Below are 22,305 nucleotides of genomic sequence, written 5' to 3'. Positions count from 1 at the left end.
CTGACCCTGTTAACCTCTGAATGTTGCAGTGTTCCAGGTAACATTGCTCTTCTGGTGTCTGAACCTCCCCAGGAGATTATCAACTATATGCTGATGTAGGTTGGCTTTAAGAGTCAGGTTGCTCAAATTGAACCTTTGCCAAAAGAAGGTAAGGTATTAATTTTCCCTTTCTCTCTTTCAGTTAATTGTCCCAGCTAAAAAGCTGGGAGTAATTTTCCATTTCTTTCTTTCATTTGGATCCTACCTCCAATCTATGTGCAAGTCCTATTAATTTTACTTTCCAGATATATTTCTTATCACTATGTACTACCACCTTAAGACATTAATGATAAAAAAGTAATAGCTAACAATTCTAAAAGGGAACATTCTCCCTGATAAATTGTATCTTTGAATACTTCATGAAATATACTAAATAATATAATTGTAGAAAAATTCTAATATGATCAGAAAAATGTACTTCCCTAAAATATAAAATACAGAAATATAATGTTACAAAACGGGCAGAAAGTATCACCTTGACAATAAAATTAAATTAAAAATATGCAGAGAAATTTATAAAGCATTATTGAAGGGTATGAGAAAATAAAAAAGAGGTTTTATGTATGGAAAGATTTCATTTCTTAAAGCAAGTCCATTCTCTCTAAATACATTTATTCAACAAAATTCCAATAAATATTCTCTTCTATCTTTTAATGTAACTTTGCATGCTAATCCTCACATTTCTATGCAAATATCAAAATAGTATAAAGCCATAATAATTAACAAGTATGACCCTGACCTAGTGCTAAACAAATACATGATGGAACAAAATAGAGGATTAGGAAACAGAGTCTGGATTACAAGGAAAGTAAATATATGATAAAAAATAGCATGGCTTAGAGGGAAGGATGGACAAATAAAGAAACAATACTGGGGGGAATCTATTTTTGAAAAGAAAGTAAAATAATACTTAATACTTCTAAAAAAATCTCAATTCAAGATAGATTAATGACCTTAAGGTGAAAAAAATTGCGTTTTGAAAAGAAAATATATATTGGGGATTTTCACAGTAGAAAAGGATTTTCATGTGAAGTAAAGGTTATACATTGAAAGAATGATATGCTTGACTATATAAAAACATAAAAATTTCAGTGGAATGAAAAGATTAGGTTGGCTTTTGTGGCTCTTTGTGTTGAGAGAGACGATGGCATTAGTTCTGCTGGAATGTGAGTTCTCTTTCTTTACTCTATGCTGTCAGTGTTCTAGTATTCTAGCAGAATTCTTTTTGAAGGCAGCTGGAATCCCAGAATAAGACTGAGCCATAGCATTTCCAGCTCAGCAGTGATGTATGTACCCTGTGTTTATTTATTTTTATTTTGTCAATACTGGAATTTGAAATCAGAGCAGTTCTTTACCACTTTAGCCATACCCCCAGGTCTTTTATGCTTGATTATTTTTGGAATAGGCTCTCAAGATTTTGCCCAGGATCCATGGACTGTAATCCTCCTACATCCTACATAACCCCAAATTCAGAACAATATATACTGGTATACCCAACTTACTTGTTGAGATGGGACTCTATCGTTTTGCCTGGACTGGCCTTGAACTATAATTCTCTTAATTCCCTCCTGAGTAGCTGGACTACAGGAGCAGATCATAACAACTGACCCCCAGCTTGCTATTTCATTACAGAAAATTCTCATAAACAAATTCTGTCCTATTTCATTACAGAAAATTCTCATAAATTCTGTCACAAACAAAAGTAATCTGCAAGTTTTAAGACTGAGAGAAAGTATTTTTAAATATATTTGTAAATAAGTTTTTTTGGTATCAGTCCTGGGTCTTGAACTCAGGGCCTGGGCACTGTCCCTGAGGCTCTTTTTGCTCAAGGCTAGCACTCTACCACTTGAACCACAATGCCACTTCTGGCTTTTTCTGTGTACATGGTACTGAGGAATCAAACCCAGGGCTTCATGCTTGCTAGGCAAGCACTCTACCATTGAGCCACCTTCCCTACCCATAAAGAATTTTTTTTTATTGTGAAAATATTGTACAGAGGGGTTACAACTACATGGGCAAGGTAATGAGTACATTTCTTATCAAGCATTGTAGTCAGGCCCAAAGAATTTTTTTGAGAGAGAGACTTAGTGTGTTACCCAGGCTGGGCTTAAAATTATGATCCTTCTGAGTTCTGAGATTATAGACATGGGCCATGCACGCTTTGCTATAAAAGACTTCTGTATTTCTTCGTGTGTCTATTGGCCATTCTTATTTCCTCTTTAGAGAAGTCTCTTTTAGTCTTTAGCCCACTTATTAATGGGTGGTTGTTTCTTTAAGGATTTGTTGTTTGGAGATTTAATTTTTTGAGTTCTAAGTATATTTTAGATATGAGATCCTTGTCCGTTGTATGGCTAGTGAAGATCTTCTCCCAATCCGTGGGCTTTCTATTGATCTTGCTAGCTATGTCCTTTGCCATGCAGAAGCTCCGCAGTTTCATACAATCCCATTTTTCCAACCTTTCTTTGATTTGTTGTGTTTCTGGGACTCTATTAAGAAAATTTCGGCCTGTGCCAAGGAGCCCTAGGGGTTCTCCTGATCCTTCCTGTAATGTTTTCAGGGTGACTACTTTCATTTTGATGCCATTGATCCATTTGGAGTTGATTCTGGTGCAAGGTGATTTATAAGGATCTAGTTTTAGTTTTCTACAGGTGTTTGACCAGTTTTTCCAGCACCATTTACTGAAGAGGCTGTCTTTCTTCCAGTCTATTTTTTCCCCCTCCTTATTGAAGATTAGGTGGCTATAGGTCTGTGGGTTCATTTCTGGGACTTCAGTTCTATTCCATTGATCCTGAGTTCTGTTCTTGTACCAGTACCAAGCTGTTTTGATTACTGTGGCTTTGTAGTAGTGTTTGAAATTTGGTATTGATATTCCTCCAGCACTGTTCTTTCTGTTAAGGATTGTTTTTGCTATTCGGGGTCTTTTATTGTTCCATATGAATTTTTGGATTGCTGCTGATGCTAAACGAAATGAACCCCAAGATAGGGACACAAGTGATTTTATCTTTGTTGCTGTTCTTTTAAATGTACTTTTAATGTATTATGTGATTTTTTTGTTCTTCCCCCATGATACAATCCCTGTTGTCACTGTATTTGATTCCGGTGTCCTGAATCTTGTATATTCAACATTTTTCTAATTTTGGGAGGGGAAAGGAAATAATAAAATTCTGAAATAAGGATTCTGGATGACCCATTGTAAAAATGAGATGTACAAAACAGTATGTTGAAAATGAAATTTACAACTTTGGGATGGAGGGAAAAAAAAGGAGCATATAACAATGCCCAATAGGAAATGGACTCATCATCTTGTTTATGCAACCCCTCTGTACAGTATCTTTACAATAAAAATACATATTAAGGAAAAAGATATTTGTAGCGAAAATAATACGATAATAATATGATACAGAACTTCAGTAAAAATACAAAGAATATTAATACCAAAATGAGTAATTTCCTGAAAAGAAAATTTGATAGAATAGGAGAAACTAAAACAATAATAGAACAATGAGAACAATTACTTTAGTAATAAAGCAATATCACTTTGTATCTATCAGTTTGGTAAAAATGTAGAAGTGCAATTTTAGCAAATTTAGGGGAGAAATAGGAACTCTTGTTCTTGTAAACTAGCAAATAAATATCTATAACTCTTTCTTTTGCCAGTCTTCTGCTTGAGCTCAGGGCCTGGGCACTATCCCTGAGCTTCTTTTGCTCAAGGCTGGCACTCTACCACTTGAGCCACAGTGCCATTTCCAACTTCTTCTGTTTATGTAGTACTAAGAAATCAAACTCAGGGCTTCATTCATGCTAGGCAAGCACTCTACCACTAAGCCACATTACAGCCTGCTATAAATCTTTTGGAGAACTTGTCAATATCTAATAAGTGTATACTAAGGTATGGTAAAACTCATCTCCAAGGAGATGCTGTGGAGAAATTTTAGTACAATAGCATAAAATGCCTCCAATGATGACTGACAAGTCACTGATGTCTGAATAGATAACATCAAGTATCTTTCAGTAAAGGAATGGAAAAATAAATATGATATATTTTATTATTCAGTGAAAGTTAAATGAATAACTTAGAGGCTACATGTGTGAGCACCTATAAAAAATCCTAACATTGAAAGAGAAGTACAGTTTGCTTAATTACTTCATTCATGGTACATATTTTACATAAAGCTTGAAAATATACCAAATATAGTGCATTAGTCATAGACTGGATATTTTTCAAAAAACTATTTATGCTTCCTCCCAGCATCTTTATTGGAGGAATCTTATTTCTCAGTCAATTGATGGCTTGACTAAAGCAAAAGTCTGAACGAAGGCCTTAAAAAAGCATATTATATATAAGTATTAAAATGTTACAGCGTCTGTGTAATCTGGGGAAGGAAGGGGAATAACAAAATGCTGAAACAAGAACACAGGATGACCCATTGCAACAAGGATACCCACAGGACATTATATTGGGAACAAACTTTAAAACTTTGGGTGGGCTATAACCCAGCAGTCCCACTTTTGGGCATTTACCCAAATGTTTACAAACAAGACCACACTAAAGCTGTCAGCACAACTATGTTTATTGCAGCATTATTTACCATAGCTAAGATCTGGAACCAACCCAGATGCCCCTCAGTAGATGAATGAATCAAGAAAATGTGGTATACATACACAATGGAATTCTATGCCTCCATAAGAAAGAATGACATTGCCCCATTTGTTAGGACATGGAAAGACTTGGAACAAATTATATTAAGTGAAGAAAACCAAGCCCAAAGAAACATAGGTCCCATGATTTCCCTTATTTGCAATATCTAGTATATGTATGAGTCAAGCAGAAAAGGTCAGATAATGTGATGTTAGGAAAATGAACCCTAAGGTATGTATTTTAAATGTTTTTTTTTTACCTTTCATGCATTTGTTTCTAATGCAATTATAAGATTATTTCTTTGTTGCTTTGTATGTCCCTCCTCCACAGTATAACCCCTGCTTTCACTGTTTTTGATGTTGCTATAATTTGTGGAGGGAAAGGGGAAAAACAAGTCGTTTAAATAAGGATACAGGTGGACCTGCTGCAACAATGAGAAGTACAAGTTGTCATGTCGAAAATGAACTTTACAACTTGGGGGAGGAGGATTGCGTGGGGGGGAGGGAGGGAGGATGGGAACGGATGGGAAGGGTAAACAAAGGAGGAGGCTACAATGCTTGATAAGAAATGTACTCACTATCTTGCCCATGTAATTGTAACCCCTCTGTACAGTATTTTCACAATAAAAATACAAAAAAAAACTTTGGGTGGGGCAGGGGATTGGTTGTGGTGGGGAGGAGTGTGGAAAGTAGGGGAGGGAAGGGATAGTGGGACAACAAAGGAAGGGAAGAGGTAAGATGATCGACAAGTAATGTACTCATTGCCTTACTCATATATCTGTAACCTCTCTGTACAGCCTCTTTATAATAAAATAAAAATTTTAAAAAGAAAATGTTACAATGAACCCCATTGTCTTGTATAATTAATAGACACTACTAATAATAAAGAAGCATCACATCTTCACTATGGTTCCTTAGGGAACTCATGTACTCTGCAATTAACAGGTTACGTGGCCTGTGGCTTTCTCTTCAGCATCAGCCTCAGAATAAAAATAATGGGGAAATGATGTCCCAGCTGATGCAGATTTTAATGGACAAGAATAAATGCTTGTTGTTGTCAAATACTGTGTCTGATGTAGAGCAAAACTTGAAGAATGCACTGTTTTCTCTCTCTACATGCATATGTGTATATATGTACACACACATATATGTGTGTATGATATATACATACATTTATAAGTATATTGTGTGTTTGTGTGCAATGTATATGTACAATTATCTTTCTCTTTATGTATCCATACACACATGTTTTATGTGTATATATTAAAATTGGAATAATAAAGTCAATAGAGTAGTTATTTTTGAAGGAAGGAATAAGGGATTCTTATCTCCATTCTGTCTTTCTTCCTGTTTATTGTTTTTCTCTCTCTCTCCCTCTAGAATATAAATGTAGGAAAAGTACTTAATTTGTTAGTAGCTGTGGCCCAAGCACCAAGTGTTTTTTCTGATACACAGTTGACACTCAACAAACACTTGTGAAAAGAATGAGACTGCTTCCTTCCCTGTCAGTAGGGGCATGCTTAATGGTACTTCAAAGGCTATGCAGGCAGTTGATGGAGCATAGACCTGAGAGAAGAATGTTATTGAACCTGGAAGATTAGTATTTAGTCATGTCAATTTCTCTTTTTTCTTTTTCTATTAAGGAGCCAATGTTTTCCTGTTAAACCAATCTCAAGAATGTATGGAAGTGGTAAGACATAGGTTCCCTTGCTTCTTGGCCTTTCCCCGCCCCATTTCCTTTAAAATTAACACATGTTAATTTTGCAAATTGATCCCTACCTGGCTTGTTTTGCTTAACCTGATGTTCCCCAATCCCATTTATTTTCTTACAAATGTCAAGATTTCCTTCTTTCCATGGCTGAACAATACTCTATGATGCATGTATATTCAAATGAAAGCTACATTTAGTTCCATTTCACCCCAGTCAGAATGGATATTATTAAAAAATAACCCCCCAAATAACAAATACTTTTGAGAATATGAAGAAATCGGAACTTTTATATACTATTGATGAGTATATTAGCTTTTTCAATGCTGTGACAGAATACATGGCATAGCAACTTAGAAGGGGGAAAGATTTATTTTCAAAAATTAAAAAACATGTAATTGTAACCCCTTTGTATGGTATTTTCACAATAAAAAAATTAAAAAAAATTATTGCCAAGTGCCTGTGACTCACCCCTGTAATCCTAGCTACTCAGGAGGCTGAGATCTGAGGATTGTGGTTCAAAGCCAGCCTGGGCAGGAAAGTCCACGAGACTCTTATCTCCAATAAACCACTAGAACACCGGAAGTGGCGCTGTGACTCATGTGGTAGAGCACTCTCCTTGAGCTGAAGAGCTGATGGACAGGGCCCAATCCCAGAGTTCAAGCCCCAGGACCAGAAAAAAAAATATTGAAGATGATGAGTTAGGGGCTTTACAATTACATAAGTAAGGCAATACTCACATTTGTTTTTAATCATTGTTAGCCCATCCCTCTTTACTTCCCACTTACCTCTCCCTATCCCTTGGCCAAGTTGTAATCTTCACATCCAACATATTGTCAAGTGAGTATCAATGTTGCTGTGTTCGTGCATCGTTCTGCTGTTTCTGTTATTCCTTTTCCCTTCCTTGTATTGCATTGTCTATTATGCAAAATATGAGGTACAAAAAACTAAGAGAAATGGAGAAAGAATAAAAATAATAGAGAAAAAAACTATATACAGGGTCTAATGAGAACTTATTGTTTCCATAAGTTGGAGTTCAAGTTAATATACTTCATTATATATAGTTCTATGCGCTAAGTATTTGGGTTATTGAGAGCCCCTGTTAAGAATATCATATACATATTGTAGTTTTTACAAATGTGGGAGATCATGTGACCTACTTAAGTCTTTCCATTTCCTTATATATGCAACAATGTTATTCTTTCTGATGGAAGCATAGAATTCCATTGCCTATATGTGCCACATTTTCTTGATCCATTCATCTACTGAGGGGCATTTGGGTTGGTTCCATATCTTCGCTATGGTAAATAATGCTATGATGATCATCGTTGTACTGGTGGCTTAAGTGTGGCCTTGTTTGTTGTCATTTGGGTAAATTCCCAGAAGAAGGATTGCTGTGTCATAGGGGAGTTCTATGTGTACTCTTTTGAGGAACCTCAACACTGTTTTCCAGAGTGGTTGAATACATTTTCATTCTCACCAACAATGTAGTAATGCTTCCTTTTGGTCATATCCCTACCGGCATCTGTTGTTAGATTTTTTGATTATGGATATTCTAACTGGTGTAAGGTGGAATCTCACCTCTAGGTAAAAGTAGATACCTTGAAAATATTACAAGAAGGAATAGGAGAAAGACTAGGGTTTCTCAGCACAGGTTGAAACTTTTTTTTAATAAAGATCCAGAAACACAACAAATCAAAGAAAGGCTGGATAAATAGGACTGCATTGAACTGCAGAGCTTCTGCACAGGAAAGGATATAGCTAGCAAAATATATAGAAACCCCACAGACTGGGGTCTCATATCTAAAATATATCAACAGCTCAAGAAATTAAATTCCCCCAAAACAAAACTCCAAAGAAACAACCAACCTATTAAAGTGGGCTAAAGACCTTAAGAGACACCTCGTTAAAGAGGAAATACCAGTGGCCAAGAGACACATGAAGAATTGCTCAACATCTCTAGCTATAAAATAAATGCACATGAAAGGAAATGAAAATCGAAACAACTTTGAGAAGGGGGAAAGATGTATTTAGCTCATAATTGCAGAAGCTTCAGTCAGTCATAGTAGAGAGGGCATCGCAGAGAAGATCAACTCACATCTTAGCAGCTCACATTTTCTCTAGAGAGAATGACTGTACTAGTGGTTCTTCCCTTTTTCCCATTCTGTATCATCCAGTCTGACAGCCTCTGGGATAGTACTGTGGACATTCAGAATGTGTCTTTTAGAGAGAATGCCTGCAATTGTGGATCTCTTCTTTTTCTATACTGTACCATCTAGGCCAACAGCTTGTGGGATGACACCATGGATATTCATAGTGGGTCTTCAGATAGATATGTCCACAGGTGTGCTTTACTAACCTCAGTGACTATCAACATTTTTAATAAATATCAATTATTTGTTTATATTAATATCTTTATCAGTGATGAAAACAAACAATCTATGTGGGAACATGGATTCACAGAACACTAGAATTAGAACAATTATGTGATTAAGCAGTCCAATTCCTGGGTATATATCTGAAGAAAATTAAAGTGATATACCTTAAAGATACCTGCAAGCCCATTTTTATTGCAATACTATTCACAATGGCTATGCAATCCTGAAAAAGTTATTTGATTTCTCTATATCTCAATCTCTGGTTATTTAGACTGCACAATACATACTTCAGAGACAAATTAAAATTATTGAATGATATAATGGTATTATAATGGTATGATGCATTTAGCACCAAGGCCTGACACATAATGAATGTTCTATAAATGTTACTTATTTATTATCACTAACACTTCACTACCAATAAATAGTTACCTGTGTAGTATAAGTTTAAGAGTATTTGGGGTCTGGGAAGGTTGCTCAGTGGTAGAGCGCTTGCCTTGCATGCATGAGGTTCTGGGTTCAATTCCTCAGCACCACAAAAGCAGAAAAAGCTGGAAGTGGCGCTGTGGCTCAAGTGGTAGAGCACAAGCCTTGAGCTGAAGAGCTGAGGGACAGCGCCCAGGCCAAGAGTTCAGGCCCCACAACTGGACTCCCCCCAAAAAAGAGTATTTGGAAGGTTGCTTTATTGAAACAATGTCTGTATAACTAGCTTGTCATTTTTTAAGTTTTTTAAATTTCACCATTGTAGAGTGATTCTTTTCTCTTATGTCTTACGTGTTATAAAGTTCACTGGGTTATGTTTCTAACAGTTGTGTGAATAATTTTACATGCTATCATATTTCACTCTTTTCCTGAGCAGATAGCTAATGTGAAGACTTTGGGCAGAGGTTTGGGAAGAGTCTAAAAGTAATTGAAATGAGCCCCAAGATATGGACACAAGAGGTTTGTTTTTAATGTGCTATGTGATTTTTTTGTTTCTTTTGTATGTTCCTCCCCCTATGGTATATCCCCTGTTGTCACTGTATTTGATTTTGGGAGGAAAGGATGACCCATTTCAACAATGATACTCACAAGACACTATGCTGGAAATGAAATTACAATGGGGGCAGGGAGTGGGGGAATTAGGTAAGGGTAAGGATAGTAGAAGAAAACAAATGAGGGGTAACAATGTTTAACAAGAAATGTACTCATTACATTACTCATGTAACTGTAACCCATCTGTACAGCATCTTTACAATAAAATAAAATAAAGTAATATTGGAGTAATATTTTCCTCCTTTCCTTAGGATGGTTCTAAGTTACCATTTGGTTGCATTTATTACTCTCTGACTCAGCAGGAGCCAACTTATAGCAAGAGCCCACTTAGAATGATTAAAAATTACTTTTTGGTCTTTATAATACATGTTTAATGACAGTTTCAGTATCAGTGAAGACTGATTTTTTTTTTGGTGGGGTTCCACACTGTTCCATGTTCTTTCCCCATTTTGTTGGACTTGCTAAAAGAAACTGAAACCAAACTCATTATGTAGGTATTATTAACAAGAGATCTTTCTGGGCCAAGGACTATTATCCTTAGTTCTATTCATAATAAAGATGCATTATGAATTTCATACCTCACTTTATGGACTCTTTGAATTGAACTTGGGAATAATGGAAACTGATATGCAAATTTATATAAAAATTTGTGAAAATGTCCATAGCTTGTTTGCCTTTAAAAAAACAAAATGTATACTATATATAAAGTTCTCTTGATTTAAGGGTATGTTTAATTTATTCTTAGTAAAATTATAGAGTTCTGAAGCCATCACCAGAATCCAATTTCAAAATCTTTATTATATTACATTGTCAAATGCATTTCTTGCACAATATTCCTATTGAAAATCCGAAAACATACCTAAGTTTTAGCTCTATTACTTTGTGCCTTTTAACCAAGTTATACAAAATTAATGTCAGTAAAATAGCACATGCTTATAAAACCTCCTATAAAACTAGAAACATCTAATTTACTGCAAGAAACAGAGTTATCAAAGCTCAAAGAATGGACTCAGAAACAGAAAGTACAATGAAAATGAGACTTCAATGGTTAATGGCAGTCTTGCAAGATCAAGTGTCTGGTGGACAGGCACACGCAAAACAATTACAGTAATCATTTTATCCTCCCAGTGCAAGGCTCTCCTTCTAGCTCCTCGTTTGCTGAGTACCAAAGAACTGTTTTATTATTTTCTATTGTGTATTTTTTAATTATTGTGAGTGTGATGAACAGTTACATGAGTAAAGTAATGAGTACATTTCTTTTTTTTCTTTTTTTGGTCGGTCGTGGCGCTTGAACTGTGGGCTTGGGCGCTGTCCCTGCGCTCTTCAGCTCAAGGTGAGCACTCCACCGCTTGAGCCACAGCGCCACTTACAGTTTTCTAGTGGTTTATTGGAGATAAGAGTCTCACGGACTTTCCTGCGCAGGCTGGCTTTGAACTGCAATCTTCAGATCTCAGTCTCCTGAGTAGCTAGGATTACAGACATGAGCCACTGGTGCCTGGCAGTACATTTCTTTTAAGACAGTTACCCTTTCCCTCATTTTTCTCCCACTTACCATTCCCCATTCCCCTCTCCCACAAGTTGTAAAGTTCATTTCCAATATAGTGTCTAGTGAGTATCATTGTTGCATTAGTTCATCCTTTGTCCTGCTATTTCTGCGATTCCCTTTCCCTTCCATGGATCATATAAGCTTATATACAAGGCAAAGGGTGCATAAAACTAAAACAGAAAAAAATAGAAATAACGGTGTGCAGGAAATAATAGGATACTCTTGTATCTTTTGGGAATTTTGGAAGCAGATTTTGGTTGTCCCCACCCTCCACTTCGATATCTTGAGGTAGGAAGGCTTTTGTGGACATATGTTTTTTGGCTTATACAGAGTTTTTAGTTACATGCTTATTTCACCATGATCCACCTTTCTGCCTGGTAGCTGGCCCCCTTGTAACATCCTATTTACCTACCCTTATTGCCTAGGGACCTTCCAGGTGCATGAATTTTGCAATTGCCACATCAGCAAACCATTAAATCACTGGCAAGCAAGCTCCTAGTAACTTTCCACTCAAGATCAGATGCCTTGTCTTGAGAATGGAACATCACTAACTTCATTTTCAACAACTGCATATTTGGGAAGAATATGGAATATGGGAATTATGTAAAAGACTGACTGAAATAGATATTTTAATAACAAGATTGCAGTAGGATTAGTAACATAAACTACTACAAAATGTAATCAACTTTCATATTTCTGCAAAATAGATATCTTTTGTTATCTTTAATGTAGATTAGTGGAAATCCTCCTCCATGCAGTGATTTGAAGATTCATATTTCTTCCATTTTATGGCACCATCATTTCCAGATATAGCTTCTAAGACCACAAGAGGAAAAGAGAAAGATGGAGGGACACCAGATCTTAAGTTCTATAACTTAGAAGTGGTACACATCACTTCTATTTGTCAGAAGTAATTACATAGCTTCAACTTAACTACAAGGAAATTTAGGAAAGGTAGATTGACATATAGATTATTTAGTAAGCACTACTTCAAATATGGTGGTCAAGTCTATGCTGATCTATTCTTTCTCTTCTGTCCCTTCTTCAAGCCTTCTTAAGTGTTCCTCCAATAGCTCACAGTTTTATAAGCCCATATAGAGTCACTCTTGGTCCGTTAAAATGTGTAGTTTTAGCTAAATTATAATGTTGTCATTCACTAAAAGATGATATACAAGTGGAGCATATTTTCCCTTTAGCTGGTAAAAATCCTCATGTAAAATTACACATTCCGTACAATGAACTATTTGGATTTATCAGTTCAATGCGATTCTTGGTAAAGTTAGTATCTTTGTGCCATTAAATATCCACATTTTATGGCATTCATATAGTGAATCAAACCATTGGTGATGTTTTCACTCCGCTCAAAAAATCACCAATGATTTAGCTCACTATTTGATTAGCTATATGCATGTCTATATAAGTTTAGTGGAGGGGTGTCTTGTCATTTAATCTCCTCAATCCTTGTCATACAATAAGTTATTTGAGTCAAGGGCCTAGACAGTAAAAATGTCTTTAAAATGCCAGAAGTCAACCTTGAGTCAGTTACTGAGTGACATTGGGTAAGCTTCTTAACCAATTTATTTTGCTTATTTGAAAAAAGATTAACTTTCTTTTTTGTATTTTTCATTGTAAAAATGCTGTACAGAGAGGTTATAGTTACATGATGAGCAAGGTAATGAGTACATTTCCTATTGAGCATTGTTGCCTCCTGGAAATGAGTGATCAAGGTCGCCTCCAATGAATAGCCTTTTGCTGAATAAGAATTTCATGGTTCAAGGTAAACACTAGCTAAAGAAATTAAAAGTACACCATTACTACTTTGAATCCAACTTACTATAGATTGAAGTATAACTTGTCCTGTAATAGTTTTTATTAGTTCATCAAATTTCTTTGTACTTTCATAACACAAATGCCACAACTCTGTTTTAGCTCTTTTGCCCCCAGGACTGCAAAGTCCTTGTTCTCTGGACTATCTATGTTTTTTTTTTCCTTTCTAGGTCAGACATGCTCTCATTATTTATACCAAATTCTGACTCAGTAGCATTCCAGGATCCTGAACCAAACTCCAAAATCTGGCACACAACCTAGGAAAAAGGATACTTCTCATTGTTATGCAAGCCTTTCTCTTCTCTCTGACACGAAGCTTCCCCACAGGTCTCAAGCTTTCATAATTTTGCTTTCTGAGCCAGCACCAGTACATCTCCAAGCCATACTTTTAGGTCTGAGTCAGCTGTTGTGTGGAACATTAACTCATTAACAGCACAATTGCTTTCCTTTAAAGTCATGACAGAGGAGATTAGCAAATTTGGAGAGAGATTTTTTTTTTGTTGGTTTCTTCATATTGTCATTCTTTTTAAAGTGCTTGGAATGTTTAAAAGCATTCATGTATATATGTACTGTGATAGTTGCAAAGCATAAATTAGACATAGGATAGAGATATAAATGAAGTTTATCCTCTGTAATTTAGCCTTTTACTTTTGAAATGAAATTGGCTAGGATCCTCATACATCTTAAATTTCATGCTGTTATACAAACAAAATTACATTTTAGTGTCCATTCTTATTGGAGTCCAAAGAACAATGCCTGCATTTCTTCTGTATATTTTCATCATGATGCATGAATACTTGCCCTCTACCCAATCTCATTCCCAGGAATATCACTAACTCTAACCTATCCTGTTCTGATGCCTTCATCCTTGAATACTATTTTCTTGACTTGATAACGTAGACAGACAAATAAGACCATAGTCAGAAACTCATCTGATTTCTAAATTGTGGGGCATTCATAAACATTGAAGGTAGTTACAAAGGAGAATTTTTTTTTTAAAGTACTGTTTGGTCCCAACTGTAATTCAGTCACTCTTGTGCATTCAGCTCAAAGACTACACTGGTTACTGAAATGATGGGAAGTGTAGGCTCTGTTATATTTCTAGAATCCTTACAAAAATGAAAAATTAGTAACCGGTTTAATTATTGATAGCTTTGGTATGTGTATTGATTCATGGACCACCAGGTCTGCAAGTCTGTGCATCATGATGAGAGATGACTAATGAATGTGTTGGTGCATGCATGTATACAAATTTCATTTTAATATTTCTGATGGGCAAAATTATAAAATGGTATTCCATACCCATGATGAGGTTCTACTCACTAGTACAATATTACTTCATTGGTTATATTATTTCATATGGCACAGTAGACTTCAGATAGAGATATTATCTCAGAAGCTTAATCTAATCACATAAACTTTTGAAACCTTTTTCTGGATGGTGGCAGAAAGAGAGGATAGAGGAGAAGTTAGAGAGAGTCAAAGGATGATGGTTAGTCTTTGAGAACAGTGGGTAATTCTTTGGCTGGCAGCCAACAAAGAAATAGGAACTTAGTCTTGTATATGCAGAGAACTGAGTTCTTCTACAACTAACCTTCTGAGCTTTGGAAAAGAGCCTTGGGCCTCCAAATGAAAATGCAGTTCAGTTGACAACTTGATTTTAGCCTTGTCAGACTTTGGAGAACAATTCTACTCACACCATTCTGCACTCTTGAACTAGAGAGCTATGAGCTAATACCTGGATGCTATTTTAAGCCACCCAATGTGTAGTAATTGATTAAACAGTAATAAGAATTAGTGCATTGCTGAATTTGTCTTGCTCTAACTTCATAGGGCTCCTGAATCCATAGTTTATGGTGTCTCCATCAAAAAGGGGCACTTTCCCACAAACAAAGTCTCCTTGTGTCCAGTAAGTATTACAGAACTATTAAATGACAGAAAAGAAGCTCATGTATCCAGGTGCAATTGCTCAATGTATTTATTGGATGTAGGGTATCATTGATCTGCTTTTTTGGTTTATGAATTCTTTTAAACTCCTTCCTGGCTGGAAGATACGGGCCACAGAGCTAAGTCATTCCTCTTAGCTTCTTATTTCCTCTTACCACAGATAGGAAGGGTCCCTTGAGCACACACGAGTTTCACAGCCACATGGTGTGGTTTTAAATAAGCCAGGCTGGGCTCCCTCTGGGATCAGGAAGATGATATCAGAAATAAAAATAAACCACTAGTCACTCACTGCCCTCTTTCTTGGGCTGATTAGGAGCCAAATGATGAAATTATACTTTCAACATGATCATGAGAACAGAAAAGAGCGCACTCCTCTTTCAATTTCCATTAGGGTTTTTGTCCAGAGAAAGGCTATATTTGCAGGTGCTTTGCAAAATGTAGCTTCTTTCCTGTTCTCACCAGGGAGAGCATCAGCAGCTGTTGGAATGTTTGTTCATCCTTCTCTCCCACCTCCATTCTTCTTTTTCTTCCTTCTACCTTCCTTTCCTCTGCTCCTTAGAACTCATTTCATTTCTTCTTCTTTTAGTTGGGAGATTGAAAGCTCCAGAGCAACACAGGGGAAAAAAACCTGAGCATCTCAAAGTGAGATAAATGCACTTTATTCTTATTTGAGTTTCTCACTGCTTAGAGTGTAAGGGTAGAAAATAGAACAGTCTAACAGAAGCAGAGAGCAAGACCTTTTCCATAGTGTCTGAAAAAGAATGAAAAAAAAGTGGAGCAGAAAGGCGGCTAAGATGACCCTCTTTTAGTCCCTTGGCAGTCAGTCAGTAAACAGTTCTGGAGTGCCATGACATTTACTGTCATTTCATGTCTTTAACCAGGGTATAAACAGGTTTCAGCTCAAGGGACCACCATTCCCAGACATTTGCTCTGTTCTTAGGAAGATGTGGTCTCTTTGCTTGAGCAGTTAATGGGGCTGCGAGGTAGCATAGAACCTGCACAGAAGCTAGACACATAGAAGACAGTCCTATGAGCCTTCAGAGAAACCAAAGGGCAATGTGTTATAGGACTGGAGAACAGAAGGCATGGAATTTAGGGGAAGGACACGAGAGATGTAGAAGGAAATTCTTTGTGGCATGGGGTGAAATGTTTTCTGTGGATTCAGGGTGAAGTGAGAATGAAATTCATTCTTTTACCTAATTGACACAGTTATAATGGACTGAGTTATGCTTCTTCTGCAATCAAATTCGTAGGTTGAATCCCTGACTACCGATACTTTAGAATATGAATGCATTTTGGACATAAGTATTTAGAGTAGGCATTAACATTAACATTGGAGATGTAGCTCAGTATTGGAGTGATTGCCTAACATCCACAGAACCTTAAGTTCAACTGAAGCATTACCAAAGACAATTAATATTAAAAGATGACAAAAGGTGGTGCTCTGATTCAACTTGCCTGATGTCCTTATATGAAAAGGAAGAAGCACCAGTGAAACACATGCATGAAGGAACGGCCATGTTAGGACACAGTGAGAGTTAGTTACCTATAGGAGAGATGCCTCAGGAGAAAGCAAATCAGATGACACCATGAGCTTAGATTTCCAGCCTCCATAACTATGTGTGGTAGGTACTATGTTGTAGCAGCCTGTGCAGATTAATACATACAAGGAGGGAGATTGTTCTAAAGCCTTGTTCTGTGCTGAGTGAGTTGCTGAGAAGTCACTGATGTTCATAGTCAAAATTTTAAGTGGGTTGACAGTGATAGGTGTGTCAGCACTTGAGGATACAGGCAGATTCTGGCAGGACGCTCAGCTGTGTGACCTTCTGTAGGTCATGTTACTTATCTGAGCCATTTTTGTCTCTTCAGTGAATTAGGAAATTAATGAGTGACTGGCTAATGCATGAAAACAAAGTTCAAGGTGGGTATCATCATAACTTTGGTAGATTTTTGAAAACATCTTACTCTGCTGCTCTTCTCCCTCCCTGTTGAGAGTTCTAGATTTTTATTTTTTATTTTTATTGGTCCTGTATTCTGACAAAAAATTTTTAACATGAGATCCAGCCTCTTAACAAATTTTATGACAAGTAAAATAGCCATAGGGATACATGTACTGCACAAGCCTGCTTAAATGAAGCATCTAAAGTAATTTAACTCACCCAGACATGATGGTACATGCTTGTAACCCTAGCACTTAGGAGGCCAAAGCAAGAGATCTTGCGAGTTGGGGGCTAACCTAGGCTAAAATTGAGTTGGTGTTAACCAAATGAAACATCAAGCTGATAAAATTAAAAAATGGGAGTGGACATAGGTTAGGGAGAGAAGGGAAAGTGGAGTTATCAATGAATAGGCAAAAAGTGTCAATTAAGTAAGAATAATAAGGGCCAGAGAAGCTGTCGTTTACATCACAGGTCATTTTATGACAGGAAGTCTGAAAGTCTGCCAGTCTCACATTATCCATCCATCCATCCACCCTTCCTTTGATCAATAGTATTTGAGTCCTAAAAGAACAATAATTCTGCCTTTTGGCTAGTGGGAAACAAGGACATGATTAGTCCCATCATACTACCATTGGTTCCACTGAGAGCTAAATTCCTCTTGGTAGGTCAGAGTTCCCTTTAGTTATGCTTTGTATTTGCTGTGGTGGAGATAGTATGGGATCATGGGAACTCACATGGTAAGAGAGCAAGCCCCTATCTTTTCCTCCCTTTACCAAGACAACCATATCTTGCCTGTTGTGATTTCAGATGGTCTTGATATCAGTGATTTGGATATAAGAATGGAACTTCCAATTCATAGATACACATCTCTTTGCCTCTCCCCTGCTACTAAACCCATTTAAGTTTCCTGACATGTTCCCAGACTCCACTACTCAAATGAACACCCCAATCACCTGAGCAGGGAGGTCCATAACCCCCAGAAGCCTATACTAGAACTTTTGAGTGCAGCTGAGAAAGTGGTAGAGTGCCTCTAACCCAGGCAGTAGATTTATTTCTGTTGTCAATGTTATTTCCAGGGCTCAGAAACCAGTTATCCACCTAGATTTTCAGCCAATCACAGGCAGATGTAGAGAGGGCTGGCAGACAGTAAGGTCCGTTGGGGATAGTGCAGGTTATTTTGAGCTTATTCTCAGCCAACAGCCTGGGGCATCAGTGTCTGCACATGATTTAATTTTGCCTGGTGGTGGTGGCAGCAGGACACTTTGGTTCATGTGCTTGGTGTTAAGGATTACAGAAGAGTTATGAGAAAAACAGTTTCCTGATACCAATTCAGCATCTCCATACATTCCTGAAGGGTGAGGAGGAAGATTTCATGTAGACAGCTTGCTATGTGAGCAAATGCAGAAATACCAGTCACCACAGGGTAAACTTGTACTTAAAAAGAAATATAACCAGTCTGGAATCCTAGTCTCTCGCATGTGATTTAGAAGTGCAAGAAAATAAAACCATATCATTCTGACTTCTAGCTAGTAAGACAAGTTGAATGTGCAAGGGGAGAGAAACTAGTGTTGAAGACTAGAGAAGGGACACCCTATTCTGCTATACTCCCTTAAGAAAATAATGATGGCAAGCCAACAACCTGTGCAATCAGTACATCAAATATTAGGTGATGAATTACTCTAATTCCCAGAAATGTCTCCTCCTTGTGTAGAAATTGTCAGTTAACCATCTCCTAGGCACTTCCCTTTCCTGTCTGGAAGAATAATTAGTACAATGTTGGCTGTATAATAAATATTCAGTAAATGTTGGCTAGATGCTTGAATAAATGAATGATCTATATCAGCTACTTTCATATCTCAAAACCCAATAGAACCCTTCTTTCAAATATCTTAATCTTAAACTCAACACACAGAATGGACTAAATTAGAGCAGGTGGCAGGTGATGGAAGAGAAATATATGTCCTTCAGTATTCTCAGTACTTCATATGGGATAATAATCAGAAGTTCTATGATTCCTTTAGCAAATGATTAAATTATATGACTTATCTCACCTTCATAAGCATTCTGGATGGCTTAGAAGGAGAATAAAGTTCTATCATAAGGAAGATTCAGTTTAAGATGGACAATACAATGATACACTAAATATATATGGGGGAGCCAGAAAATAGCAATGCAAGATTTAAACCTATAGGAAGAGAGGAATGTGCTCCAGGTTGTGACTACAGTATAAGAAAAAATGTGAGAATGAGTAAAGCTTTAATATCAGGATAGAGGAAGTGGAGATAGAAACAGAAAGGAGAAATGTATTAGGACAAGTGGGATTTATTTACTATGTAGAAGTTTGAAATCAGATGATGATGACTCTGAAAGTCTTCCAGATGAATTCAAGATCTAATAAGCTCTGAGACAGATTCTAGAGGTTTTAAATTTGAGACTATCCCAGTGAGACACATCACTGACAATGATGTAGAGAACACATGTATTGAAGTGATGAGAGTCTGTGAGTCCATGTAAGAAATCACTAAATTAATAGAGAAAAGAGGGCTGTCTCTGTTTTTCTGCTTAATGTGACTCAGTCTCTGGTCAACAAAAACCAATTTTGAAAATGTTTGTGTTCCATTGCAATTTCTATGGCCTGCTGACCTACAATCCATTTTTTTTTAAAAAGTAGACCTTTATTGCAAAGGAACACCAGCTGTCTAACTGCTTCAGGATATTTAGTGCATTTTTGATAGAGTGAAGCCGCACAGAGCTTTCCTCCAATGCTATTGAAACAATGATTATTTGAACTAGCACAGCCCATTTTAAGGGATTAAGTGTGTTACCACGTTTGGTATTCAGATTACAAACAAGGAGGAGTCATTTTAAAGTATGTGAATAAAATTAGACTTTTTAATTGGATTCAAAGAATTGTAGGAACATGTGCTAGAATCATAAAGCTCTAGACAGTAGGTTTAAGTAGTCCATTTTATGTATAAGCATTTATTTATTTATTTATTTATTTTTGGTCGGTCGTGGGGCTTGAACTCTGGGCTTGGGCGCTGTATGTATAAGCATTTATTTATTTATTTATTTATTTTTGGTCGGTCGTGGGGCTTGAACTCTGGGCTTGGGCGCTGTCCCTGGGATCTTCAGCTCAAGGCGAGAGCTCTACCGCTTGAGCCACAGAGCCACTTCCGGTTTTCTAGTGGCTTATTGGAGATAAGAGTCTCATGGACTTTCATGCCAGGGCTGGCTTTGAACTTCAATCCTAATATCTCAGCCTCCGGAGTAGCTAGGATTACAGGCGTGAGCCACTGGCACCCGGTTTATGCATAAGCATTGAGCTACATTCATCCCAAAGGTTGTGATCAGCTCTGGTCTCTGTATGCTTATTCCCTCTTGCCTTTCCAATTCTACCTACAGTCTGGCAATTTTCAACCTGAACATGATTCAGATACTCACATATAGGGTAAAAGTCCTGTGTTCAAACCCCATTAGTGTGCTCCAAATATTTTGAATAAACGAATGGGGAGAAGATCTGGAACCGGATATACAAATGATGAACCAACACAAGACTTCTTTAAGGGATCAACTTAGTGTGTCATCACATTTGGTACACTCAGATTATAAACCCAGTGAGGATGATGAAGAAATCTTGAACTATGAATTTTTGACGGTCCCTAACTTCCACAACAAATAGTGTTGAATGACACAATTTCTATGACAAGGTCAGGGCCAGATGTAATTTTACCCAAGGAATATGATGTGAAGGTCAGAGTAGTAATTACACCTATATTAGGCTAATAACAAAAGAACAACAATTCAAGGCAAATATGAAAATTCTCCTGATAACCACGGGGCACAGTATTTTCTTTCCACTCAAGACAGAACACTACCTATAGAGAAAAAATAAACTGTTGTCAGAAAGCCCTGGGCTTGAATATCAACTCAGCTATTGACAAACTGGCTTAGATTTTTTTTGTGTGTGTGTTAAGGCTTGAACTCTGGGCTTGAGCATTGTCCCTCAGCTCTTCAACTCAAGGCTATCGCTCTATCACTTGAGACACAGCATCACTTCTAGTTTTCTAGTGGTTTATAAGAGTCTCACGGGCTTTCCTGCTTGAGCTGGCTTTGAACCACTATCCTCAGATCTCAGCCTCTTGAGTAGCTAGGATTACAGGCGTGAGCCACTGACACCTGACAAACTGGCTTAGATTAAACAATTTATTTACTCTATTTAAGCATAGTTTTTCTTGTTAGGGCCACTCATTTTCTGCACATTAGATGCTGCCCACAAGTCCCCTATATTTCTAACCTGTGCTTATGACTGATGGCTCTAAATCAAGTGTATGATTAATTTGCTATAGTGGCTCACAGGACTCAAGGAAATATGTATACTGGTTTTTTATTATCAAGGACATTGAAAATGATATAGTTGAAGATATATGAAAAGTGAGATTTGGGGGAAGAGGTGTAGCACTTCTATGTCCTGTTGTAGAGCACTATCCTCCAAGAACAGCTATCTGGATACTTTCTAAGCTTGATCTTTTAGGATTTGTGGAAGTTCATTACAAAGGCATAATAGATTAAATTATTGGCCAGAGGTGATCAACATAACTTCAGCCTATCTGTTTTAACCACAAGGTGGGGAATGATGATGAAAATTGAATTGCTATCTTGCCCATGTAATTGTAACTCCTCTGTATGGTATTCTCACAATAAAAAAATTTAAAAAAAGAATGAAAATTGAATTGCTTAGTCATCTTTTTTTACTTTCTTGTAATCAGATCCGAAGCTTGAAGCTACTTAGGGGTAAATAGCCATCAGATAACTCATGAGCACACAAAAAAAGACTCATCACCTTGGAGATTCCAGAGATATTAAGAATTACATGCCAGGAAATAAGACAAAACAAAATATGCATTTCACATATCACATATGCTTTCTCAGATGACTGTGATCATATGGGCATAATAGTATGGGTAACAGTCCAAAACTATAGGCATTTCTCACACTTAAACAGTCAATTCATCAGGACAAAATAGATTTATTTGAGCTAATTACATGTGCCAGGACCCAGACCATAAGCCAGAACTAGCTTATTAGCCCAGGAATCCTTTCTTTTTCATATTCATGAGGGTGATTTGACACGTAATAACCTAGTAAAGATTTATTTTTTCCAGTAGCACAAGTTTCAATTTAGGTTCTAATGCTCTCACTCAGCTTGCTTGTTCAATTTGCTCTCTTGATTTGCTTGCTCAGTTT

This window comes from Dipodomys ordii, unplaced genomic scaffold (assembly GCF_000151885.1).
Source record: "Dipodomys ordii isolate 6190 unplaced genomic scaffold, Dord_2.0 Scaffold88, whole genome shotgun sequence".
Lineage (NCBI taxonomy): Eukaryota > Metazoa > Chordata > Mammalia > Rodentia > Heteromyidae > Dipodomys > Dipodomys ordii.
The sequence above is the reverse complement of the archived record's forward strand: the minus strand, read 5'-3'. Positions refer to the sequence as shown.